This window comes from Diorhabda carinulata, chromosome 1 (assembly GCF_026250575.1).
Source record: "Diorhabda carinulata isolate Delta chromosome 1, icDioCari1.1, whole genome shotgun sequence".
Classification (NCBI taxonomy): domain Eukaryota; kingdom Metazoa; phylum Arthropoda; class Insecta; order Coleoptera; family Chrysomelidae; genus Diorhabda; species Diorhabda carinulata.
The window spans coordinates 6,484,090-6,509,381 of NC_079460.1; the positions used below are offsets into that span (position 1 = coordinate 6,484,090).

General features: G+C 32.9%; 1 protein-coding gene across 2 annotated transcripts in view; it reads left to right on the forward strand.

Annotated features, from left to right (window-relative positions):
• Window positions 1–266: 266 nt before the first annotated feature.
• LOC130895429 (transcription factor Ken) overlaps window positions 267–25,292 on the forward strand; it is a 40,381-nt gene continuing 15,355 nt past the window's right edge. The window contains exons 1-2 of one of the 2 annotated variants that reach the window (XM_057802704.1): window positions 267–1,139; window positions 3,421–3,504. The gene's annotated coding sequence lies outside the window, so the exon portion shown is untranslated. The remainder of the gene's footprint in view (window positions 1,140–3,420; window positions 3,505–25,292) is intronic. The other variant, XM_057802711.1, reaches the window with a different exon arrangement.

A 25,292-nucleotide genomic window follows, 5' to 3' on the forward strand; every position in this document is an offset into this window, starting at 1 on the left:
ATATATATATATATATATATATATATATAAATATATATATATATTAATAATAAACGGTCTGTCATAAGAGGATGGATGAATTGACTTTAAAGATTTAATTCGAGAGATGCATTAAATATTTCTTTCTATTCCCAGCATAGTATAGGTCTGTTATTGCATCGATATTATACAACATTTCCCCCTCTTGGCATGCGGGTATTGTGAAAGTCCGGTTGTGGCCCCTTCTCGGGCCCCGCTTGTTCGGTCGTATTTGAGAGTTTTGCGACGAGTCTCCTTGGCGAAGTCGGTGAAAGCAAATGACGGCGGAATGCTGGTATTTTGCTGCAAATCGCGCAGACAGGACAGAAACAAAACCACAAACATCGACAACACAAATACAATATTACAGCACAAGTTTGAATCGACTGGGAAAAGTTGTAACGGTATTAAAATAGGATATTACTTATATTTTTAATAGTGACGAAGAAATTAAGAAACGTTCTTACATTTTCAAATTAAAATAATACTCGAAACTAAATGATATTGTATTAAGTCATAGCGTTATTGACGACCTTGAAAGTAGTAGAGAAAGATTGGCTTGAAGTGAATTAGCATAGGAAGAAAACTTGTGCGCAATAGTGGGGACTACGCAAAGGAAAGGGGAAAAGTAAAGGAAGAAATTAATTTAATTAATAATATGAGTGATCTTGTAAATAAAGTCGTGTTACTCAATATTTTCGGATACGTTTACAGTGAAGGTGTTAAATAATTAATTAGTGTAGATCAGCGGCGTCGGTAACGACAATACCTAAAAGACCATTGAATTTCAGGAAGACCTGAGGAGACTTGCTTGAATAAACACAGTGCATTCCGAGTTCGACTTAGTTGTGAAGGCCCGCACTCGTTCACTTTTACTTTCATTTGTGGCGCAGCCTGGTGTTGAAAATTCGTGCTCCAGAAATATACACTCGACGCGAAGGTAAGATAGTGAGAGGACGCATTTGAACGCGGTGCACACTCTTCGGTTACGGCGATTTTAGAGTGGTAGTGTGGTGGAGCTATGGCTCAGTGTTATGGTGGTGTATTCTTTAACGGTGCTCGCGACCACCATCAGGATATACCAGTCGCGGAAACCCCTTAAGGACTAATTATTTCTTAGGGTAAGCAGCAACTGTACCTTGATCATTAACTTTACTGACACACTTATCGAGGCAATCTGTTGATTCAATTTGCCATTTACTAACCCAATACAGTAGCGATTATATTCGCGCATTGTTTCGGCGCGCCTCGTGTAATTACTTAACTACTTTCAGATTGTATTATGTAATCCTCATTTCTCTTATTTTATCACATCATTCATTAAAAAATCATTTATTCGTTGAGTAATAGAGTCTTTTATATCATTATATTCGTTGTTTATGAATCATCCTGTTTTTCACTTTAATTATAAATGTCCCATTTACGGTTCAGTAAGAAAATAAATCTTGCATTCAATACAGATATTTCGACAAAATAGTTATATCATTATTAATACGTTTCTCAAAGCTTATTGTTAAATTCTGCATTTTCCACATTTGATGAGGAATGAATATAGAATTGATCAAAGTACTTTCAATATCACACTTGATGATTCACTTGGTTTGCTAATTGAAAGAAAAATGTGTCACAAACTAAAATTGCAAATTAAGAGTACGGCGATAAGGAAAAAGTAGTTATATTTTACATAATTTGTCAAGAGAATAGGTAACAGTTGAAAAAATTCTATTTGATAACAGTAGAATTTGTCATTATATACTTTTTTTAATGGTATGATTTTGAAGGCCTTGAACACTTTCGTACTACAAATCACTTTCATGGAAGTCTACTTAAGAATTATGTGAAATTAATAAACGAAAATATGTTATGTAAATGAAAATCTAGTTTTTCAATCGAATATGTAGAAAGCATGTTATGAATAAATGACAGACACAAATATAGCATTGGGTGTATACGAAGGTTAAACGAGAAGATACACGTAATTTGAATCTTTTTAAAATGGTGTTTGTAATGGAAATTTCGTAAACTCAACATACTTATATGTACGCGCACCTATCTAAAAAATAAACTTGGAAGTTAATTTTTATACTGTGCAGTTTTTATTACTGCTTGTGCACAGATTCCAATGCAACAGAAACTATATTACCTTTTCTAATTCTCAGAATTAGATATGATGATGTCTAATTATTCTCTCCAATAACGGTGGCTCTTTTTTCTTCTCAACTCTTTACCCCATGATATACTTTCCACATTCATACAATCGATTAAAAAAAAACAATAATACACCACTTTAAACTAATAACAGTTGTCATCCATTATTATATAATATTAGGAAAATATTTCATTTTAGGAACTAAGTCACACTTTTGAAACGTTAGTGTTATCAATATCGCTGATTACTGTCCATTATTATAGTTAATTTCCTCTAAATATATTCAGAAATTCTATTAGATATGACTATTCTTGTTGCCTTTGCCCTGAAAAATTAATGGAAACCAAAAATGGATTACCATGTAGAGAAGAGTTCTGCAAGTGTAGTTATTCTTAGTATTTTATAGTTTTGGTCTTATTATTATGGAATGTTGAGCTTTGTACAACCAACATTAAGCCGACCAACATATACGCAATTGGAACACTAATTTGATCTATGAACGAATTTGCGAAGGGATTCGCGAAATCTAGCCGTTAGGAAAACAAATCACGCCGTTTCCATTACTTGTCGGATGTATCTCCGACATCCAAGGAAATGTGCTTGAATGCGTTTGCGGGTTTCGATGGATCAAAACACAACGGCTAACAGGTCTTTACTGGAGAGTCCCAGTTCAGTGTATTTCGTGAAGACTCATGTAGAGGACAGAACAAAAGTGCCTCGAATTCATTGACTATTGACAAGAGTTTTTGAGGAAAGCAAGATACCCAAAACATTATAACAGAATTAAAAAAAACATAATGCCTAGGATGAAATTTTCCAAAATGTAAACAGTGGTACAGAGGAATGTAATTAAATTATTGGTATCATTCAGTTAATATTTTCTGCACTTCTCTACGTTTGTTTTCCTCTATCTTCTTGTTTTCGTAATTTTTTTTCGTAGTTAACGAATTAATATTCGTTATTTTAACGTGTTTTCCGTTTTAATCGGTAACAACTGTCCAAAAACCATTTTGGGAATGACACAGATGCTTCAGTCCTGTTTGTTGTTCGAATCGTTATTACTGTTATTTGTTTCTGTTTTTTGTTGATGGAGAGTTTGCTTTGTCTATTTACAAGGGTGTACAAAATTTCCATTGCCTGTTTGACTTTAGAGACCGTATCATTTACCTGAAATTCGTAATTCTATTTTGTTTGAATTGGGTATTCGATATTGGATTTTGGTTCTATTTCACTTTTTTTTTTATTTTCAACAGGTGGTTTAGACGGGAAAACTTTCGGAACCTACCTTTGAAAACCATATATTTGGTCTGCCTTATTTGCAGTTTAATCTTCTGGAGGTACGGTATGAATTTTTTGTTAATATGATTTTCTATCTATTCACAAACACTAATGGCTTCTGTTATTAATTTATATTAAGCACGTATTACCCGCGCACATCACGGAATATACGTGGTTGGGTATTTGCATATTTGATGCGTTGAAAACTTTTTTTTAATTCCATCATAGAATTGTGAAAATAATCAAATGCGTCCAGACGAGTTTGATTTTATAACAAAGCATTTTGGTATGTGTCTATTCGGAAAACATGTCGACCTAAAAAGCATTTGTCAGGGACTCCTAACTAGAAAGAGCAGGATATCAGCTTACTTAAAAAAGTGTTTGTGTTCTATTGTATTCCCCTTTGGCACTGATTAAAATTAACTACAATCTACCAATTTTCAATTGAGGGTGACTCTTAGACATATTAAACTAGTAACATGTACCGGGCTAATTTATTGCATTTATATTAGGCCAAAGCGTCTAACAACATCAGACAAACATCTATATTCAATTGGGGAAGGTGTTCACACTCGTTAACAAAATGTGAACAGGTTTGACGAATAATTTTATATACAATGTGGATCACTATCATTATGATTTACTATTACTTTTAGATGCACCTGCTCAGCACATACTTCAAATTTCCACTTATCCAAAGCGAAAAAGCAAGAAATTAGTTTCTCTAAATGTATATTCAACAAACGAAGTCTACGGCATTTGTCAGCTATATTATGAGTAGTTTTTTATTGGGAACGTGGCAAGGAAAGGCCAAAGTGCACTAACTTCGATATATTTGATAGAAATACTTCTATCAGTTAATTTGAATATTAAATTTTGAATTCCATGAGAAAAAATTTTTACAAGCTTTAATAATATCAAAATCACCGGAAATCTTAATTAATTATTTCCCAAACGATGAATACATAAGTATTCGAAAGCTCGGAAAATATATTGAAGTTAGTCCATTTTGGTGTTTCCTTGCCACGTTCCCAATAAAAAACTACTTTATATATATATATATATATATATATAAATATATATATATATATATATATCTTTAATTTCTTATTTCTTAGACCTTTTGATATATTTATGTTTCTGAATTTCTGCTATTTCGGTAAATGTCACTTTTGAAGCTGTCATTTTTTGACAATTGACAAGTGGAAACTACGCCATTAATGAAAATGGAACGATACACGCTTCAACAACGCATGGAAATTATTAAAATTCACTATAAAAATGGTGAAAGTTTGGCAGAGACGGTTCGTAAAACTAAAAAATTTTTGGGTCGACGTGAAGCACTTTCTCAGACCGCAATAAAGAAATTGGTGGAAAAATTTGAGCTGTTGGGACAAGTTAGTGACGTGAAGAATAAAACCTGTGCACGTCGCTCAAGAACAACTGAGATTATTACTGCTGTAGCCCAAAGTGTTGAAGAAAACCCAGGTTTGTCCATTCCTCGTCGTTCTTTGGAATTAGCCATTCCACAAACGTCATTACACCGTATTTTGCATAAAGACTTGGTTCTTAACGCCTAAAAAGTTCAGTTAACACAAGAACTCAAGCCGGCCGATCATCAACAACGTCGTGTCTTTGCTGATTGGGTCCTTGAAATGCATGAAAATGATCCGGAATTTCATCGAAAAATCAACTTAACTGATGAGGCCCATTTCCACCTTGGTGGTTACGTCAATAAACAAAATTGTCGAATCTGGGGCTCGGAAAACCCAAGAGTTATTGTTGAAAATCCTCTCCATCCTCAACGCGTGACTGTTTGGTGCGGTTTATGGTCTGGCGGTGTCATTGGACCTTACTTTTTCGAAAATGAGGCTGGAGCAACAGTTACGCTGAATGGATTGCGCTATCGAGAGATGATTAATGATTTTTTATGATCGAAATTGGATGGTATTGATTTGGACAACGTTTACTTTCAACAAGACGGCGCTACGTGCCACACAAGCAACGAAACCATCGATCTTTTACGGGAAAAACTTCCGGACCGAGTTATCTCTCGAAGAGGTGATCACAATTGGCCACCGAGATCTTGTGATTTAACACCTTGCGACTTTTTCCTTTGGGGCCACGTGAAAGATAAGGTCTACGCATCGATTCAAGACCTCAAAGATGGAATTCGTGAGGCTATCGAGCACATAGGGCAGCCGTTTTGCAATTGCATTTACGGAAATTTTCAAGAAAAGGATATGGTTCTGTAAGCGCAGTCGTGGCGGCCATTTGGCTGATATTGTGTTCCATTATTAACGGCATACCTTCCTCTTTATAATGAAATAAACATCCGATCATTTATCTCAAAAAATGGCATTTTTCTTTGAATATCAAAATAACTCCACTTATTGGAAAACCCCTTATATTTTCATAAGATCACTGTTATAGAATATCTAGATTTTATGGCGAGTTCCATGACACCCCTATAAGTTGAACATTTCCTCATTAATAGCTGTGTATTAAATGAGTCATAATTGTTTTATTGTAGCTCCAATTTTTGTTCAATTACGTATCGTTTTTCCTCTCATCTTGGTTTCATGAGTGTAATTAAAATTTGAAACTGATAAAAATCTATGTGGTATGTGCTAAGTTCCTGTAATTCAGAGATATCTAGTAATGCTGCAGTAACAGTGGCAAATATTTACAATTATCTGAAAAGTGTTGATGAGTAACTTGAGTAATGTTTGTGGTTAAATGTGTCACACAAATATGTGTTTTATTTCAGATAATGATTCAGTTCATACATAAAACAAACGGGTGTTATTCCATAAGTTGAACATTATTTTGATATTTTATTGTTAAACTTTTTTTCATTTGATTTTGTTTTGATACTATGATAAACAAAAACAAATTCGAAAACCAGATACAAAATTAATTGAGATATTCTAATAATTGTTAATTTTTGCTACACTTTACATGTGAAGAAAATCTTAAGTTTTTAAATTTTTTGTAGGAGGTATTTTCTCCTTTTTAATGCGTATGTTTTCCAGTGTCACTTAAAGGCTTCAAACTTCATTTGCATTTGAATATGCCAATATCAATTTAAACGTTATGATTTTCTCTTATCTGTTATTTTTTCGTTTTATTTTCTAATCTCCTTAATTATTTCTTTTTTCCTTTTTCTCTCCGGACTGTTAGAATAAAATTGCTCATAGATTTTTTCTGCTTTTAAAATAACTGACTTATCTGTGCTGATGGCATCTACATATTTCTTTATTTAGTACCCTTAATTGTTTGTTCAAGTTGTTCAAGATATGAGAACAACCCCTGAATCTATTTTACTTTCGCTTCTGTGAATTGGTTTAGTCTTATATCATGTTTAAATATTTTCCTTGGATCGTTTGTTAAATAAAAGATATTTATGGGACGTAAAGTATTTGTAGATTGAAAACATTAACATTCAGGTCAGTTTTGTGAAACTCTCTGTCAATCTTACACTTACAACATAGTAGGTACATTAATAAAACGCATCCTTTCCAGATAGAAAAGATTACTGAAGTATTTAATTAGAAAATGGAAAATATGTATTTCGTGTAGTCATTAAGAATTATTTTTGCAACAAAATAGACCAACTTAAAGCTTGATAAATATTACGGAAACTCAGTACTCTCCATTTTAAATACTTAAAAATTTTAGATGGTTACACACAAAACAATTAAAATTTCCGATAGGGTGTCGGTCGATTAGAAATTGGGAATACGATAGATACTGGAAGCTATAAACATACCACATGGGTGTCTGCTTCAATTTTGAATGACCACTTGGGTATGTGAAAACTGTTAACAAGATGGGTGCTCACAATCGACCACAATAGCGGTGATATGACAAGTTTTTGCGCTGTTCAGTAACCGAGGACAAAACGTTGATCCATCACAATACATCATATCAAAGACCATTTAGTGGGTTTCTTGCCGCGAATTGGCGCCAAAAAGTAGGCCAAGGTGGGTTTGCACTCTAGTAATAATCGGATGAATTGGATAGACCTACGTGGAAAAATGGACTCATCTTTTATCAAAAACCTATGTTTTATTTGAGTAGTAAAAACTTATTGACCCGCCTTCGTATATTGTACTAATTATGTGATTTTATAAAATCGTTTTTTCTTATAATAAATATACTATTGAATTGTTCACTTCAATATAATATAGCCAAATTGTTTAATATGTGATCATAATTGGATATATACCCAGTCGAGGTATCGGTGATGATTTTACAGGCTTTGTGAATTTTTAAAATGGATCAAAAATAGTAATCAATCTATCTTACATTTTGGATGGTTAATAGAATTTAGTCTAGGAAGTGCTTATGGTGAATCGACTTTATCGAAAATCCCTAAGTTCATAAGAGGTGTCAGAAAAATACGGTAAGTGATTTTTATTGCAGCATCTTTTTCAACTAATATATTTCACACCTTTATGTGAGACAAACAATGCCAAGTTTGATTCAGTTCCGTCTGCTATTAAAGCCGTTTTAGTGAGATCGTATTGTTTTGTTTATTGTGAACAAGAAGTAAATTTTGTATCAAGATGAAAAGGTAAGAAACACACTAAAGATGTCTATGATCATAATTCATGAAAAAGGTAAGAAACTCACTATGATCATAATTCCATAACAATGTGAGTGGTATAAGCGATTTAAAAGTAAATATGATTTTTTTAAGGATGAAAACTGGTCGGGAGGTCCTTTGACCTTAAAAAAAGCAAATATTCGAAAATTGGATAAATCTTTTTTTTTTCGATACGTCGTGCTACAAGTCGCTTTAGATATACAAATTTTTGATTGTTTGAAGTTCTTACTAGATTTAGAACCACGTAATTTAAGGATCTTACCGAAAATAGAAAATGTACTAAAACCTTGTTGAAGCAATTCTTGAAATATTGAAATCCACGATAGAGTAAAGGAGGAAAGTCATTCCGAAAAAAAGTCTTCCACAAATTGTTTACGGGAAGAATTTGGAATAAGTGAAATGCTAGCCAAGGGCAGAATTTTGAAGAAGATCAATGAATATTTAATGTTATTTTTTTTACTTCATTTTTAATATAAAAATTCACCGCATTTTTTCATTGCTCCTCGTATGGTTCATACGTAACAAGAGAGATCGAGATATGAGGGAAACAATTCGCATGCTGTGGTCAATTCAACTGGACTAAACATCGCTAAAATAGCGCTAACTGGAAATCATATTTAGCCTGAGAGAGGTAGCCGTTTAAATTCGTATATCTTACGACCTAATTCGTACCAATTTATACATTCGTTTGGGTATGAAACGTACTAGAACGAGTTAGTAAGTAAGACTAACTAAAATTTCTGATTGTGATGCGATGTTTGAAAATAAAAAATTTTTTTGCAACCCTGATTGTTGTACGTATTTTTTTGGTGAGAGAAAAATGAGTGTTTACCCAACTACTTTAGTGATGCTAAAATTACTTTCCATAATCCGCAGCTTTAATCATGTTAATGAATGATGTAATCGAACTCGACAGCAACCTTTGAAAGATATCAGTAAAACTAGTTTACGTGAGTTGTTTCGCTAGACTCCATCTGAATTCAAGTTATACGATCGTCAGTAACTATATATTTTCATCTTATTGTTTAAAATTGTCTAAAATGTGTAGTAGGGTATTTGTGAATCCTACATATTCAAGACAAAGGTCAAAACAATAACACAATAGAAGTTTTTATGAAAGAATTGCTAAATATGAAAATGCTTAGAACATTCTGCATCGCATCTATATTATAGTGCTTGATAAATACGTCGTCACCAAAATTAGTTTTTCTATTTATACGGAGAGGGCCATTGAAAAGCATAAATTTCTATTCCAGAAGGGACATATTTTCATGATACAATCATTTGGCAACCACTTTTTTTGAACTTATGTAATCTCTTTATTCAAAACAGGCAATGTACCAGGTATTTAGATTAAGTATATGTATCCGTGTTTTTGTTAAAATAGTCGTACTTTATTTACAGTGAAAATGAAATGTAACGTCTATGTTTGATAATGTGTCTTTTTTGTAATATTGAAATCACTTTTTGTAAATCAAATTAGATATTTTTTGAATACTTCGACAAAGTTATATTCAGTTGAGGAAATATTTGAGATTATTCATATTTTTTTAGAAGTGTGCAAGAACAGCGATTTCATTTAATCAACTAACTTCAACACTCAAATGTATTAGAGTTAGAAAATATTCTCCATCAGAGCCAGTAGCTAAAAAACAAAACTGAATATTAATTCAGTAGTATCGAAGTGGTAGAAATAGCAATTTTAGGTCATATCAATTTAGAAACTACAAGTACAGTATAATTGACCGAACACATAACAAAGTAGTTTTCCGATACATCTATAACGAGTAAATTTGGCAATGGATAAAAATAACAATTTTTCTCATTTTATAAATGCAATAAACTAAATTCTTCAGATAATTTACTTTGAAGTTGTTTCGTTTTCTATAAAATAATTTTCCATATTCCTGTAAGAAGAAATTAAATAATGATGGATCAATAAATATGCTGACCATTACATCGATTCAAGCCTACGTAATAACCGATTTGGAAATCTTTAGTCGAGGTACTTTCATATATCGATTTGTTAATTAGGCGGTGGAACTTTTTCTTACTTGATAGAAGTTCTGTTTGTTGATCGGGATATTATTGTGTATATTGTTAACTAATGATTGGAGACTGTATCATATAATATATAAAATACAACAGAAATTCACAGATGCCTATAGCAACCGCGATGAAAATATTTTATTATAGCTTTTTATTTATTTATAGTGTTTGCTGTTTCCCATCCGGTGTTACATTACTGCGTTGCGTATCTATTCTGTTGAATCAAATTATTTAGATATTTTTTGAATTTTAGTCTTACAAATCTTTTGGTCATTATAATCAAATTAAATATTAAATATTAAAAATAATTGAATCAATACAATAAAGTGATTTTACCATGAGCCCCTGATAAGTTGCGTTTAGTAACACAGCACATGTTTGAATAAAAATCACGAAGAAACTGGGGCGACTAATGCATAAGCGCTACAGAACTGCAGAGTTCTCAACAAAATTCATTGCTAAAAAATTATATTTACATAATTTAAAAAATAAGGATCTAAACTAATACATTTTCTATTACTTATTCGAAAGCAGTCGCCTTGTATTACCCTGATGAACAACTCAGTAGAGTCGACCAGTTCAATCATCCACCTATTTTCTGCTATACGGACTCTTACGATAACCTACTCTAATCCACGTTATAGTCACAGAGGTTGCGTGTTCGATACCGTCAGTCCAACGCAAAGATTAATACAGTGAGTAGATGCCGAGTAAATAACTTTTTTTTATAACTGTCTAGTTCTTTAGGACGATTTCAATTGGATAGCAGAGCCCTAAGTTTGACAAAGACAAGAAAACTTCCAATGGATGGAATATGCGTTGATGCATTGTTAGATTCAACCAATATCATGGCTTTCTATAATCGTGGCAGATTTCTTGGACTTGTTATTGGCAGTGTTAAATCCGTTTAAGTTGTTCAGGACATTTTTAAAAATTGAAACATTGCCAAATTCATTTAAACACATATAAAGTAGTGAAGTAGAGTAAGACCTCGATAAAAACTTAATTTGGTGATTCATATTTTTCTTGAGTGGAAACCGTTGCGACAATCCATCATTTCAACACGGAAGCACAAAATATCAATGGAAATTTGATAAAAATGACAATTTTTACCACTATTGGTCACTATATAATATATAAGAAATTCAAATCGGTAAACGACGTTAAATGGTGACGGATCGTGTATGTTCACAACACATCAGCTACAGATAGCAAAGTTCCGAGTCCATTGGGATCCAAATAAGCAATGTATAAAAATACCAAAAGATTTCCAGAAACTATGATCAGGTTAACCTGACCTTGATTCAACGAAGTGCACAGTTCTTGGCCATATAATAATATTCTTTATTCCATAGTATATCAGGGGGTAAATGCGATCAAATAATGGGTTATTATGGATTATTCAAAGTCCGTTGACCATGACCCTTCGCTGTCCACCGTCCGTAAATAGAATAATCAACATACATCCCTACACTTGACGGAGTGCACTATACTGTTGGGTATTTGAATAAATTCTATTATTAGTATCGATATTTATTTGCATGTTGCTAGTGTTTTGGCTCTTGTTAATGAATAAGAAAAATTGAATGTTTTATTTGTGAGAAATGAAAGAATTCCTAACCCTATATATATTCCAAACGGACAATAGAATTATCAACATGTGATAAGTTACATGTTACCAATGAAAACAATTTACTTGGCTCTTTTCATTTGCTACGAAGATTCTATGAATGGTTTCTGGCAAAAGATAAAAGCGGTTAATGTAGAAGGCATTCTAATGATTCCATTTGGGAGAGACCGGAAAATGCAGTTGGCAACGGCAACAATTAGGGGATTGTCAAGCTTTGAATCGGCAGTAGAAGTTACTAATTTCCTCTATAAGGGTATCTACGATTAATTCTTATAATAGGGTTGCTATTTGAGTTTTGAGATATGGCAAAACTGATGTGATTATGTTAAATCTAATACTGCCATCATAAGGTTTGACATTTTCAATAGTGAAGGTATTCAGAACGTGTCATACGAGTGCTATTTGAGTTGTTTACAGATACTTGAAATATTCATCTTGGTCAAAAAATGTTATTAAATCGCGAACAATTTCGTGCGAAGATTTTCTATGGCTTTCGACGTGGATTAAACGAACAGCAGTGTGCCAATAAACTCGCTTCGACTTTTGGTGATGAAGCACTATCTCGAGCCACCTTGTTTCGCTGGTTTCTGTTAGAGCAACGTAGAACGGTCAATTCTGAATGGTACACATTTGTTTGTCAGAAGTGTTTGAAACCAATCGCAGAAGACGAATCATTCTCCACCACGACATTGCGAGCTCTCACACATCAGTTCAAGTGAAAACATTTTTGAACAGAGAAACTTGGTAGGTCATCCGCTGTACAGTTCTTGTTTAGCATCCAATTATTTCTTCTTATTCCCGCAGATCAAAAATAAATTGCGAAGTCAACGTTTTTCTACACCTGTAGAAGCGGTTAATGTGTTCAAATCATATGTTTTGGAGGTACCAATGGAAAGAATGCTTTGACAATTAGTTCAAATGCATGCAAAAGTGATTAATATCAATGAAGAATATTTTGAAAAAAATTAGAGACATATCCAATTATAAATATTTGTTTTTATTTGTCTATCTCAAAACTAAAGTAGCAATCCTTGTAGCACTGTCATTGACAGGCTGTTGAGGTTTGCGATTTTTGTATTTTTCTATTTTTCGACATAAAAAATAGCTTTTTGGTATTAAAACTTGATTTATGATTTGTATGTGTTGGTAAATCGTTAATAATTCCCCAATAATAATCATTAAACACCCGAAAGTTTTAATTTTGAAGTGTCCATCAAAAATCGAACGTTTCGTTCGGAAACTGATGAAAAGCTCGATCTTGGTTAGGATCCTTAATCAGCTGATAGGTGATCTATCTGATTCAGAATAATCTGTCAAATCTGATATGACGGTATGTACTGTTCTTACTGTATTACAAGATTTCGGTTGTGTTGTGTTTCCCAGTGGTTATTTCTTAATTTTACTCAAGGCGTCCTATATAATGTATAACATTATATTATAATGACATTTATTTGGATTCTGTATTGTATGTAGCAAGTTTTTTAAAAATTTTCATTCAGTGTTTTCATTTATTGGTAATATCTTTCATGCATATGGTATTGACCTTATAAATATTGTAATTCATTTGAAACAAACTTTTTTTCAACCATATCAAATAATAAATTATTCAAAAACACCTTCAGATTTCTCAAAGTTTCTACCCATTATATACTGAATCGTTACACCATGTATGAAAGCAGTGTAACATATTTTAATGTATAGTGCGTGGTTTGTGAAAATACATCAAAAAATGGAAACAATTGAAAATATCTAACTATTCAAAGTAATATCGAAGACAATTCGATTTTAAAATGAAGTAACAGTACAAACAGTTGTTACATGTGAAAGTGGTTCTTCGTCGAAAACATCTGTTCTTACTTAATACACATCTATAATTAATATTTGTTCACTATAAAAAAATAAACTAGTTTTTTTCTTTTTTGGTTTGCGTTAGTGCTATCAGACAAGTTTAAAAATGTGTATATATCGCTTTTTATTTCCAATGCACAATTTGAAAAACTTAATCTGAAAATGGAATTAATTCGGACATCTAGTGCTTGGATTGAGGCAGATTAAGTTCAATATAGCTATAGAATTGGGCACCTTAGGTTGAGTTAGGTGACTTACAGTTTTGAAAAGAAAATTCTAATCGGGTTTTTTGTATCATACAGGGAAATTCATTAAGAGAAGTGACTATCTGTCTTTTTTTGAGAAAGCCTCAAAATATTCTATGATGAGAATAGTTTATAAATTCACCTTGCTTGGGCTGATATATTATAAAAAAATGACTTTTAGAGTAAATGTGGTTGGTTCGTTTCGTAATGTTTAGGTGTGATGCACCCAATATAACCACTACAAATGTATACTAACAATGACATGTGAATAAAGTGATATAACAAATATTGTTTTATTTTTAACTTGCAAAACAACAGAAGTCATAAGGTACATTATAATATATTATAATATGAAAAGAAACATTTATAATTCAAGTTCAATGAAGATCACTTCTCTGTTAATTGTATAATTTTAAAAATTTTGAATAATAATCAGTCAATTCTAATTTTGTAAACCTAGTGCAATGTTTTCACTTTATGTGGATTATTCGGGATAATCTTTTGTGTTTGTTTGCATAAATTTGATCAAGAAATATATGACACAGTAAAGTCGAGAGATACGTTCCAAATAAAACCGTGTCAAACGAAATCTTTGATTTTGCCATGTAGAGCGTTTAAAATGAAAAAACCTCAATGTATGCTCAATTGAGTCGTTGAATGATAAACTAGTTTATTATTTAGTGCTCATAGAAACTATCAGTGTTTTTTCCTGATTAGTATGCATCGCAATCTTAGGTTATCTGTCAGGAAATCTGTAAAATCACGTAGCGTAGGTTTTATTCGCTGAATGTTTATAGACCTCCTCGTATGGATATCGCGGCAAACGAAAAACTTGTTTAACATTAGTATCATATTGTATATGATATGTCTATGTATATAGTATAAAATGATTTCCCAATTTTCTTCCTAAAGCCAGTGCCCGCTAATAGTTTTCGTTCTGAATATAACTTCTTCAGATTGTTCTTCATCGGAATCATCTCTATTTATTACTTATAAGGCATTATTTCTTCCATATCTACCAAAGCAAAAAGCATATTCTGTTTCCACTTTCAACAATTTTTGGCCATCCTGCATTTCAGCAGGCATTGTGCGTTAACTGCTTAACTCAAGTGTCAAAATACTGGGAGATTCGTCATTTTCCATTTGTTCTAAAATGTACTTGAGAGTTTGCTAGGTGTAAAGTGATTTGAAATTAGAAATTAAAATTTGGCCTAGAGGCTTAAAGAAGGAGTGGTATATTATTAATTAGTAACAGCGCTTTGAAAGGCAATACTTGTCTGCTTGAATATCTTTAAAATCTGGGGTGAAGAAGTTATGAAATTATTAACCCATGCTTTTACATTAGCCATCCAATGAACAGAAACACTTGACAAACAAAACACTTCAAACTATTGCAATGGTCAGCAATTCGATGTATAATCGCAAAACAGACTGTCAGAGCTAGATGCCTAGAGCGCCTATCTTGACGCTCGGTTGTATACCTCGGATGACAAGTTGACCTTCCTCGAGTTCCTCCACCTTCTTCTACCCAAAACCAACACACGCATGACCTTCATTGCAGTACAATTCACACGACAAGCAATTTCGCGATAGGATAAACCAACATTTTGATATGCCACAATTTTAGCCTACTTCAAACATTTTTTGACACTTACCACAAGTAGATGAACTCGTAATAACTAACAATATCTGTACTATTCGGTTTTCGTTAACAGGTTTCTTTAGAATAAATTTAGAAAAAAAAATTGTTTTTGTAAATGCGATCAAAGATATTACCAAAAAATCAAGGTCGATAGATTTTTTCTTCTGGGTGTAACATAGCTGTTACAATGTGATTAATAAAACTATAAAAATGAGTAATCTTGTAACTATTTCACACAACATGTATAAATATGAATGTTATAAAAACAATTGCCTTCATATTTCTCGCGAATAAATGATCTTGATGTTATGTATATTTTAATAAATAATGTGTTTTTAATACAGAATATTCATAACGTTTCGACCTAACTTCGATCTTTATCAAAATATAACATGTTATTGATAAATTACAACTAGGAGATAATTATAGCGTTCCTTTTGCATGAAATTTCAGATCATTTGAATTTATTTAGGTGTAACTCATTTAATTCTGCGTCCCATTCAAATTTATTCAAGTCAGATAAATATAGATATTTACCTCCCCCTTTATCGGCTTAGCACCAACCTTTGTTTTAAGGTTTTAAGTTCAGCTTATTATCTATTCTTACTAAATTTTTTATTGACAAGTGAATTTTAGCTTAGAATAAAATGAGATAAATTAATGTCTCAGTTTTTCGTTCCATTTCAACTACCAGTTCAAAATGGAAAATTAGATTATTTGCAAAAGGAAAATTATTAATTATATGAATCAAAAGATCACCTATAACATGATGCTTCTTGTTCGCATATTAAAATTTGACAAGGATAGAAAATTTCTGTATGGTAAAACATATTTATAGATGATCTATGGATTCATACAATTATTAGAATTGTTAATGTCGAGTTATAATTTTCGATCTTTGGCTTGGACTTATTGTTGCCAATAAAATATTTTCTTTAACTCCTGCAACTCCACCCAACTTTATTTTCAAAAGCAAAGGTAGGTTGTGTGTGAGAAATTACAAAAATTGTTCAGTGCTATCTATAGGTTAATTCATGTAGTAAATACTGAACACACTGTTTATACCACAGTTTACCTTTAGTCTCTAATAACTTGATTATCGAAACGCGCGTCAGACAGTGTAATTAAGAGTGTTGGTGTAGTGGTGGTTTAAACAGTGTGTTCAGTATGAATATTACAAACGTTTCCAGAAATTCCAACTTAGTCATGTAGTAGATATTGAAAACACCCCCGCCTCCTACTCGGTAGGTGTCCATGCGATGGTTAACAATATTTAATTATGAAAAGTTTATATTAAAAACATGCGAGTCTGGGCAGTGAAAATGCCAAATTTTATATTTAAAACTGATAACGCCACCTAGCATCAACATTCTTGGAATTTTTGGTTTCAGATAGAACTGAGTCATAAAAAAATGAGCTGATTCCTAAGCAATAGTTGAACAGTCATGCAAAAAGGAAAAGTGTTGCATTTCTTTACAAAGTTTTTGACCTTGATAATTATTTCGGATCTGTTTTTAGTATCTCTATGTACATTTGAAATGAAACGTCTAGTCAATAAATTTGTGTATTTGCACTAAACGAAACTGGTATTACCAGAGAAACAGAGTATCGTAAATATTGTTGGGATGCGAAGATGAATACAAAGTTGAACTAAAGCATGTACTTTATTAAATGCAAAATATCTGGATAATCTTATTTCAAGGGATACTGTTAGTAAGATCCACAGTTCACAAATTTGAAGAACATGGTACAGTGAACTGACCGGCCATATGCTTAAGATGAGAATAAAAACATGGATATTACCTGATCTTTGCAGGAAGATACTCATTTATCAACGGTTCCATTGGCTCATTTCATGCTACGCAAATAATTGGCATCTTATTGAAAATAGAAGGTTACTGCCCATATAAATTATCTCTTGGAGGTTTTGGAAGATGACTATGTAAATTTTTAAAGAAATGTATCAGGCGATGTGACAAATTATTATCTAGTTGGATAAAGCTACTTTTTATTTAAATGTAGTTAATGGGCACAATTATAATTTCTGAATTCAGGGAAAAACTCCATTGAATATTTTAATTTGTATCTTCTCTAGCTCTAATTTTCCTCTACGAAATATATCCAAATATCTCCTATCTGTTATTACTATCGCTGGATTGGACGACGTGGTATAATTGAGCGGCCCTCAAGATCCATAGACTTGACACTATTAGATTACTTTGGAGATATCTGAAAGACGACGGCTTATTAAAATATTGACGGCTAATATTGAAGATCTGAAAAGCAGAATAAAAATATGATGAAATAACATGCCAGCTGAGGCTATTCAGAATGTCGTAGATGGGTTCACTTCGTAAAATGAATTCCTGAATTTCAGAGTTTTCTTAGGTTAATGATTCAACAGTTATAATTTTATTCCGTTTGTAAAAATATCTCAGATTTAATGAATTTATGTATGTATTTCTTAAATTTCATACTTCTTAGATGTTTTTACATTCAATTGCTTGAATTAATGTATTGCATTTTGATCTGTTTTAATAAAGTGTTTTTTATGTATATATATTTGACGTTTCGATCTAATTTTAGTCTTTATCAAAATATTACCTGACCTGTGTGAATAGGGTTGGAATGTATGTGAATATGCAAGTATTCATCTATGTATATCCTTACTTTTGTATTGTATGTATATTATAAAAAGATGTTTATTTAGGAAATGCACATCAAGCATCATTTATATTTGTTTTGTCTTGACAAGTTAATTCCAGAATTTGAGATCATATTCATGAAAAACAATCATAAGAACATGACATTCAATAATCCGTATGTTATTGAGATTGCAGTGTGGTTAAACAAAATAAATCAGCTCTTTATTTATGGGACATGCTACAGCAAGGATAGATAGCAACATTATGTAAGAAAATAATTGTCTGTTCGAACGATTATGATCAAAGTCGTAGGTGGATTAAGTGAGAATTTGCAAAAATTATGTGAAAGCTTGATAATTATAGAAGATCTTCACGAATTACAGTAGATATTTGATTGTCTACAAGTACTTACGTGGAGTTATGAGGAACATCGATTTGAATACCTTCTACCTATTAGATAAAAAATTATAATATAATATTGTGAGTGACAATTTCACAAAAAATGTCAAGATTTTTGACTGACAACATCAAGGATTTTGGGATGAAAACATATGGTTCATTATAAGAGAGGTACCTCAAACCTATTAAATGATAGCGACAATTAGTAGTTTGTTCTTTCAGTATTTAGACATTAGACATTTGGAAAACTTCAATCATTTTCTCGATAATCTTAAAGCTTACGTAAAGAGATAATATGTTACAACGTATCCGAGGAATAAAAACATCCATTGTTTTAGAACGGAAAAGCTTAGTACATTTATATGCAAGTTAGCGTAGAGTAATGAAAATATGATTGCAAACTTGTTTATTTAAGCACCAGTGCAATTTACGTTCAATAATACACATAACTCATAGAGGGAAAAAAGTTCCTAGACTGATTGTATAACCAAATTACTCAAAACATCATTAAATCTAATAAAATAATAATTTCGTTCTTAAGATGATTTATTGTGGGGTTTTGGCAATAAGATACCAATATACATTCATCACTTGGGACAAAAATGATGGTTATGAATAAAAATGAGAACATTGTATACATAAAAAAAATTTTAAGCTCAATATAATTCGTAACAACTCTGTATACACCAACTGTCTCCTCCCAATAACAATCCATATATTTTTTATTTTCCAATATATTTGTTACATATAATTATCTTGCACAACAACGTCCTCCTTGAGGAAAACCGTTCTATACCTCTTATCCATCACCAACAGTTATTATCATTATTATTTACTATTATTATAATTACTATGCCGGTCAGATATATTGAAAAACTTGTGCTCTCAACATCAAACACAACTAAGATGTGAGAGAACAATCAACTAAAGGTAAAAAAGCATTTGTCTAGGATTACATGGCCGATGAGCTACTTGGTCTTTCAAAGACTCTCTGTTCAATTATACTGTCCAACTACCTATCAGAATGTAGATAAAGAGATTAGTATACTAGTTAAAGAGAATGAGAGGTGGTCAGGAGAAGATGAATTTTCCAGATATACATGTATAAAAGAAATCAGGAGCCCTTTCATTTAATAAATGAAAATCTTACGACACCAACACCAGACGTGTAGCTTACGCTTACTATTTATTAGTTAATTTCCGGAAAACTCCGATGAACGTTTACTACCAAATTTTTTGTTTTTATTCTAACATCAAAGGTATAGAGAACAACTCGGTTGATTTGGTTATCCTAAAACTGGCGTACAAGTCACATAACATCAGTTCCATTGCTCTCGTAGCCTACAAATTTGCTATCTAAATGGTAAATGTATGAAAACTGGGGAAATCGATATTCTTAGAGGACGTTATCAGGATTCTCGTCTATTCTTCTGAAATAATTGGTGATAGAGGTATTTTCAAATAACAAGAACTATCGATTCCAACAGCAAAGTTGTTGAATCAAAAGCAAGCCGTGCTATCCCATTTCTAACTTCCTTTTTAAAACTATTTCAGAGTAAATGAAGACTGATCTATAGGATAATCAAAGAGCAACACGTACTATGATCACAAATGGACATTTCACATCTCATCACCTAACATTTCCATGTTTTAAAACAACCAACTATTATTATATCTCAAACATCAGATTTGAACAGCATGCAGTACTACTCACTTCTTCATAAAATAGACCGTGTGATAATGCTCATGTTGCTCCAAGAGGACACACTGTTTACGCTACCATTACACCAACATCCACAATTACACTGTCTCTCGCACGTTTCGATAACCAAGGTTTAGTCTCTGAAAACGATAACTTGGTTATTGAAACGCGTGCCAGTAGCGTAAACAGTGTATTAAATATGAATGTGGTCAACGGTTCCAGAAATTCCAACTTATCCCGCTTAGGTTGATGCATTTTTAGACTATTCGCGCTCGTAGTTTCCAAGTAACAGCTTTAGGTCGGATGTAGAATCTTATTTGAGTGCTCAGCTGCAGTTTACTTCAGTTTTGATATTAACTGGGTACCCCTTCGGAAAAAACAGAACTGCTCTAAGCAGGTAGAAGGGATATTAATATTTTTTGCCAAATTATTTGGCTTCTTATTCCCCTGAATACCCTTGCGTGCTGGAATCTTCAATAGAACAATGTTTTCTTTGCCTTTCTAATTTAATATTTCTAGGCATTTTATGACCAACTTTGACTTGAGTCTTTGTGAAGTAATCGCCCGTATAGCCGCGTGATTATCAAAGAGGATCGCTGTACCTGTATTTTTTAGCCAAAAATCATAATCCAAGAAATATACCTTATAGTATGGTAGGATTTCGTTTTCATAGATGAGAAGATATGGATTCATGGTCGCTACCCAGGAGCACCTGCTACAACTACAGGAATAAAGCTAGTCAATAAATTTTGGCCGAAAAAAACTTCCTAATATAAGTATAATTCGTACCATAAGAAGTATTATCAGCAAACATCTGAAGAATGCGTATTATAGACTCCACCATAATTAAAGTCGGTTTTAAGGCTCATCTATTTGGAAATAATTTTTCAATCCAATATTGGCTCCGACTAAATCACATTATATAATTTTTATATATTATTATTCGATCATACTGTAAAAAGAACATTCATTATTTTGTCTTTATCTCGTTTAGCAATTTTTAAAATTTCTTTTAGCCACTTTATTATAAATATATAAATATATTATACCGAATGTTTCAAACTCTAATACCTTCTGTCGAACAATGTTGGCAATCATATTATATTTCTAATATAATTGTAACAACATTTTGACACTGATGTAAATAAATTGACCTAGATTTTGAATGATTGCAACAATGTTCTATTTCAGAAACTCTATTCTGTTCACGTAGATATGCAGAGATAAGTTAGGAATTTTAAGCAACCTAATTTTGTAATTCGAGAGATTTTGCAGTTTTCAACGCACATTTATTGTTTGAATAATTTTTTTTATATATTGTACCAGTAAAATAAACATAGTACTAATAAGTCATAGGTATCTCGTGGAAACAGGAAAATCATGTGTAAAAAATAGTTTTTAAAGAATAATTGGTCTAGTAAATAAGAATTTTATTATAAATTTGATTCATATTGACATATTGAAATTGATAGCTGATTTATGTTAACAAATTTGAACTATTTTATTCTTAAGAACTTGAAAACATTGAATGTGTGAAAACAATTAATGTAAATAAATATTCTTGATTATTATGAAGGAGAGAAAGTTTTCCAATTAGTCATCATTCATCAAATGATAATATTTAATCAAGTATATACATTAAAAAGTCTAAGACAAGCTGTGACAAGTTTCGATCCGGATGTTCAGTCTACTACTTAGGGGAATATGTTTCTAAAGAAGCCTTTAGTTGTACATAATTAATGAAATTTTATGATACCTTTTTATTTTGTTATTAATAAAAGAATTGCATCTATTTTTTGGTCACACAATTTTCTAGATAAATCTCAATGAATCGTCGTTTTCACTCCCAATTCAAAATCATAATCAAGAAATGTATAAGATGATTTAGGGTTTAATAATTTTTAGTTGCCTCAGTCTACCTACTTCCCTATTCGCACCTCAATTACCCACTACACCTCAGGGACAATTGACCAACCCTTGTACGAGATGACCGATTCTTAGGAAGTATGGGCGTAAGAACCGGTTATGTCCATGGTAATTACTGACTGTCTTCCCTTTTTTGTTCGGCTTGCGGCTGTGGTTTTTTTTTTGGGGAAACCGACGGTATGGTCTGTTTGAATTTTCTTCTAATGCAATATTGGTGTATAAACGGATGAATTTTGTTTTAAATTCGACGATTGAATTGAAATTAAACTGTTTAAACAATTATTTCAAATGATCTTATACACATCATGACTTTTGTGTTTTATAGTGTTATTTGTTTTTGGTTTTCGGCGTTTATTCTATACATTCTTATATTTTATTTGTTCATATTAGAAACTTTTTCCCACAGTCAGCAGATATAGATAAGTTTTTATATTATCACTGAGTTTGTTATAAACATAAGTACCAATATAACAATAGCTCAAACCAAATGATAATTATTGGTGTGTATTGATATATAACTAGTATGATAATCATTATGAACTACTACTAACAATGGTTTTCTTATTTAAACTATTTCTAACGGTGTGGTGAATTTATACACATTGTTTCTTGCTTAATTTTTTTACATACTTACACTAGACTTACTCATTATTTATAATAATTAGTAATAAGCACGTATTTATACAAAAAGAATTTCTCGAAAATGCTTCTGGACCAGATGACATTATGCGGTTTCATGGGTGCCTTTCTCTTGCAATGCGATCCATTACTTGAAGCACTAATTGTACATTTCTTACACCAGTCTATCACATCGTCGTAGCTGTTAACCGAATAAAACCTCTCACGAATTCTCTGAAGTGTTTTCTTCACTCTCAGATGACACTCCCGATGGACCATCGTGTAATTTCTTTGACACCACTTCTCTTCTTGGATCTAACCTTGTTCCCAAGGATCCTTTTTAAAAATCCCTTCTCCAGGACAAGGAAGTACCACTTCTTCTTTTATTCTTGTGGGTGACCATTTTTCGTTGTCCATTGTAGCTCTTGACACTGCGCCTTCCTTAGATTCTGCTTTGTTATAGTGGGAACAGTCTAGTAGGTACGGTCGTCTAGAGAGGAAGGTAGTCTTGCAGACATACAATCCATCTAGAGATCTTGCTCTCGGGGTTTTTAGACTGCATCAACCACTTGAATGCTGAATTTTCAGTCCGGATAAAAAAAACTTTTTTCCATAAAGTTTCTTCTCGTGACTCAGTAGCTCTGTTCTGGTTTCGAGAGAACTTTACTGAAGTATCCCAGTACTCTTTTTTACTCTTCTTGAATCTATGAGAGCACTCCTCCAATTCCTCCATTGCTTGCATAAGTGTCAAGAATTAAGTCTTCCTCTGGTAATGGATATTCCAATATCGGCGCCGTGGTTAAATGTCTCTTCAAGGTTTCGAACGCCGTTTGACAGTCTTTATACCAGTGGAAACCTCTTCCTTCTTCTGTGAATCGCGTTAGTAGCTTGGCAATATCTCCAAATCTCCTTATGAACCTTCGATAATACGTGCAAAATGCAAGTAAATTTCTAACTTGATCTTTATCGGCTGGTTGCGGCCATCGCTCTATGAAGGTAATTTTCTCTGGATTGAATGAGTTTTGGAATAACCTGCATTTCTTTGAGTTTGAATACGTCTTCATAAAGTGTCTTTCCTAATTCTACGATGTCGTGCAAATAGAACTGACATGTTTCCCAAGATAACACTCTCAAGACAATTCCATAAGTCTTTCAAATGTCGCGGGCGTATCAAAAACACCGAATAGCATGACATTGAATTGTCCTAGTTCACATAGGTAGTAGGACCAGTCTTCTCCTTCTCTCTCTTCTGGGGTCATCTCTACTTGCCAATATCCAGTCTTCAGGTGCAAGGTAGAAAACAGCTTACTGCGACGTAAAATGTCCAGTGTGTTGTCAACTTCAGGTAGAGGATAGTTGTCTTTTTACATGCCGTTGTTTAACTGGCACTACTTCATGCAGAATCTCGAAGTTCCGTCCTTTTTTCACCAGTACTACTGGGAACACCGATGGAGTAGTTCTATTACTTTCTCCTCTTTCATCTTGTAAATTATTCTTTCGGCGCTTCCTCTCTCTTCGTTCTTGATGTGCGACGGTTGAGTTCTACCAGTCTTCCGTCCTTTTGGTTAGGTTAGGCTAGGTCTCGATACAGCAAAAGAAATTCCCCCATTCTCTTTTTCTCAGCTCGATTCAAGGATTGGCCATCTACTGATATCATATGTTCGAATCAGTCATGTGAATTTTCAGTTTCCGTCGTTTAGGGGACCATAAACGTTACTGGTACACAGGGTCCAACACTGCTTTTCTTTTTGATAGTAATCGGGTAATCGTCGCTTCGTACAGGTAAAACAATATCTTCCTGTACAGCTGCCAACACCATGTTATTCTCAGATGGATGAATGAATACTTTTTCAGAACCCACTTTATTGGTTCTGTTTCTAAAGTCCAATTGGAAACTAGGAAGATTAGATACGCCCAATCTCAGAATCACGTCTTCATCGATGTCGACTTTTATTACCTTGTACGTGAAATTTTCTGCACCAATTCCCATTATCCGTTAACTTTGGCACTCTCACTTGTGGTTTGTAGGTTCGTAGTCGAAACATGGTTGGTAGAATCTTTTTTCTTGGAGTTTATCAGTTCTAATTGCTTTAGTCTCTACCAGTAGAGTATATTTCTACCCATTGACTTTTTCATCCACATGTACACTGTCATTGCGACATCTGAGAGAAGCTTGCATTATGAGAGGGTCTTTGGAACGATCCTGGGTCGGTGCTACCCTCTCGTAGCCCACCCGCTCTAGTTTCCATGCACTGGGGTTCTCCATTTGCGGAAATCCTGGAACTCTTGCACGAACTCTGGTACATGCCCTAGCTCTTCTTCTCAACCATCCCATTTATTAAGTTGACGATCTGGTCAAGTTTGCTCTCGTCACCTTCTCCATGTATGGTTTTGAACTTGTTATATGCAGCCATTGTGGCTGCTTCATATTCACAAGCAGCATTCAGGGCATCTACTAAGGTTTTCGGGTGGGTTAATCAAAGCGTCCACTGCATATCTTGGCCGCGCAGGCCATCAATGAATGCCTGGAT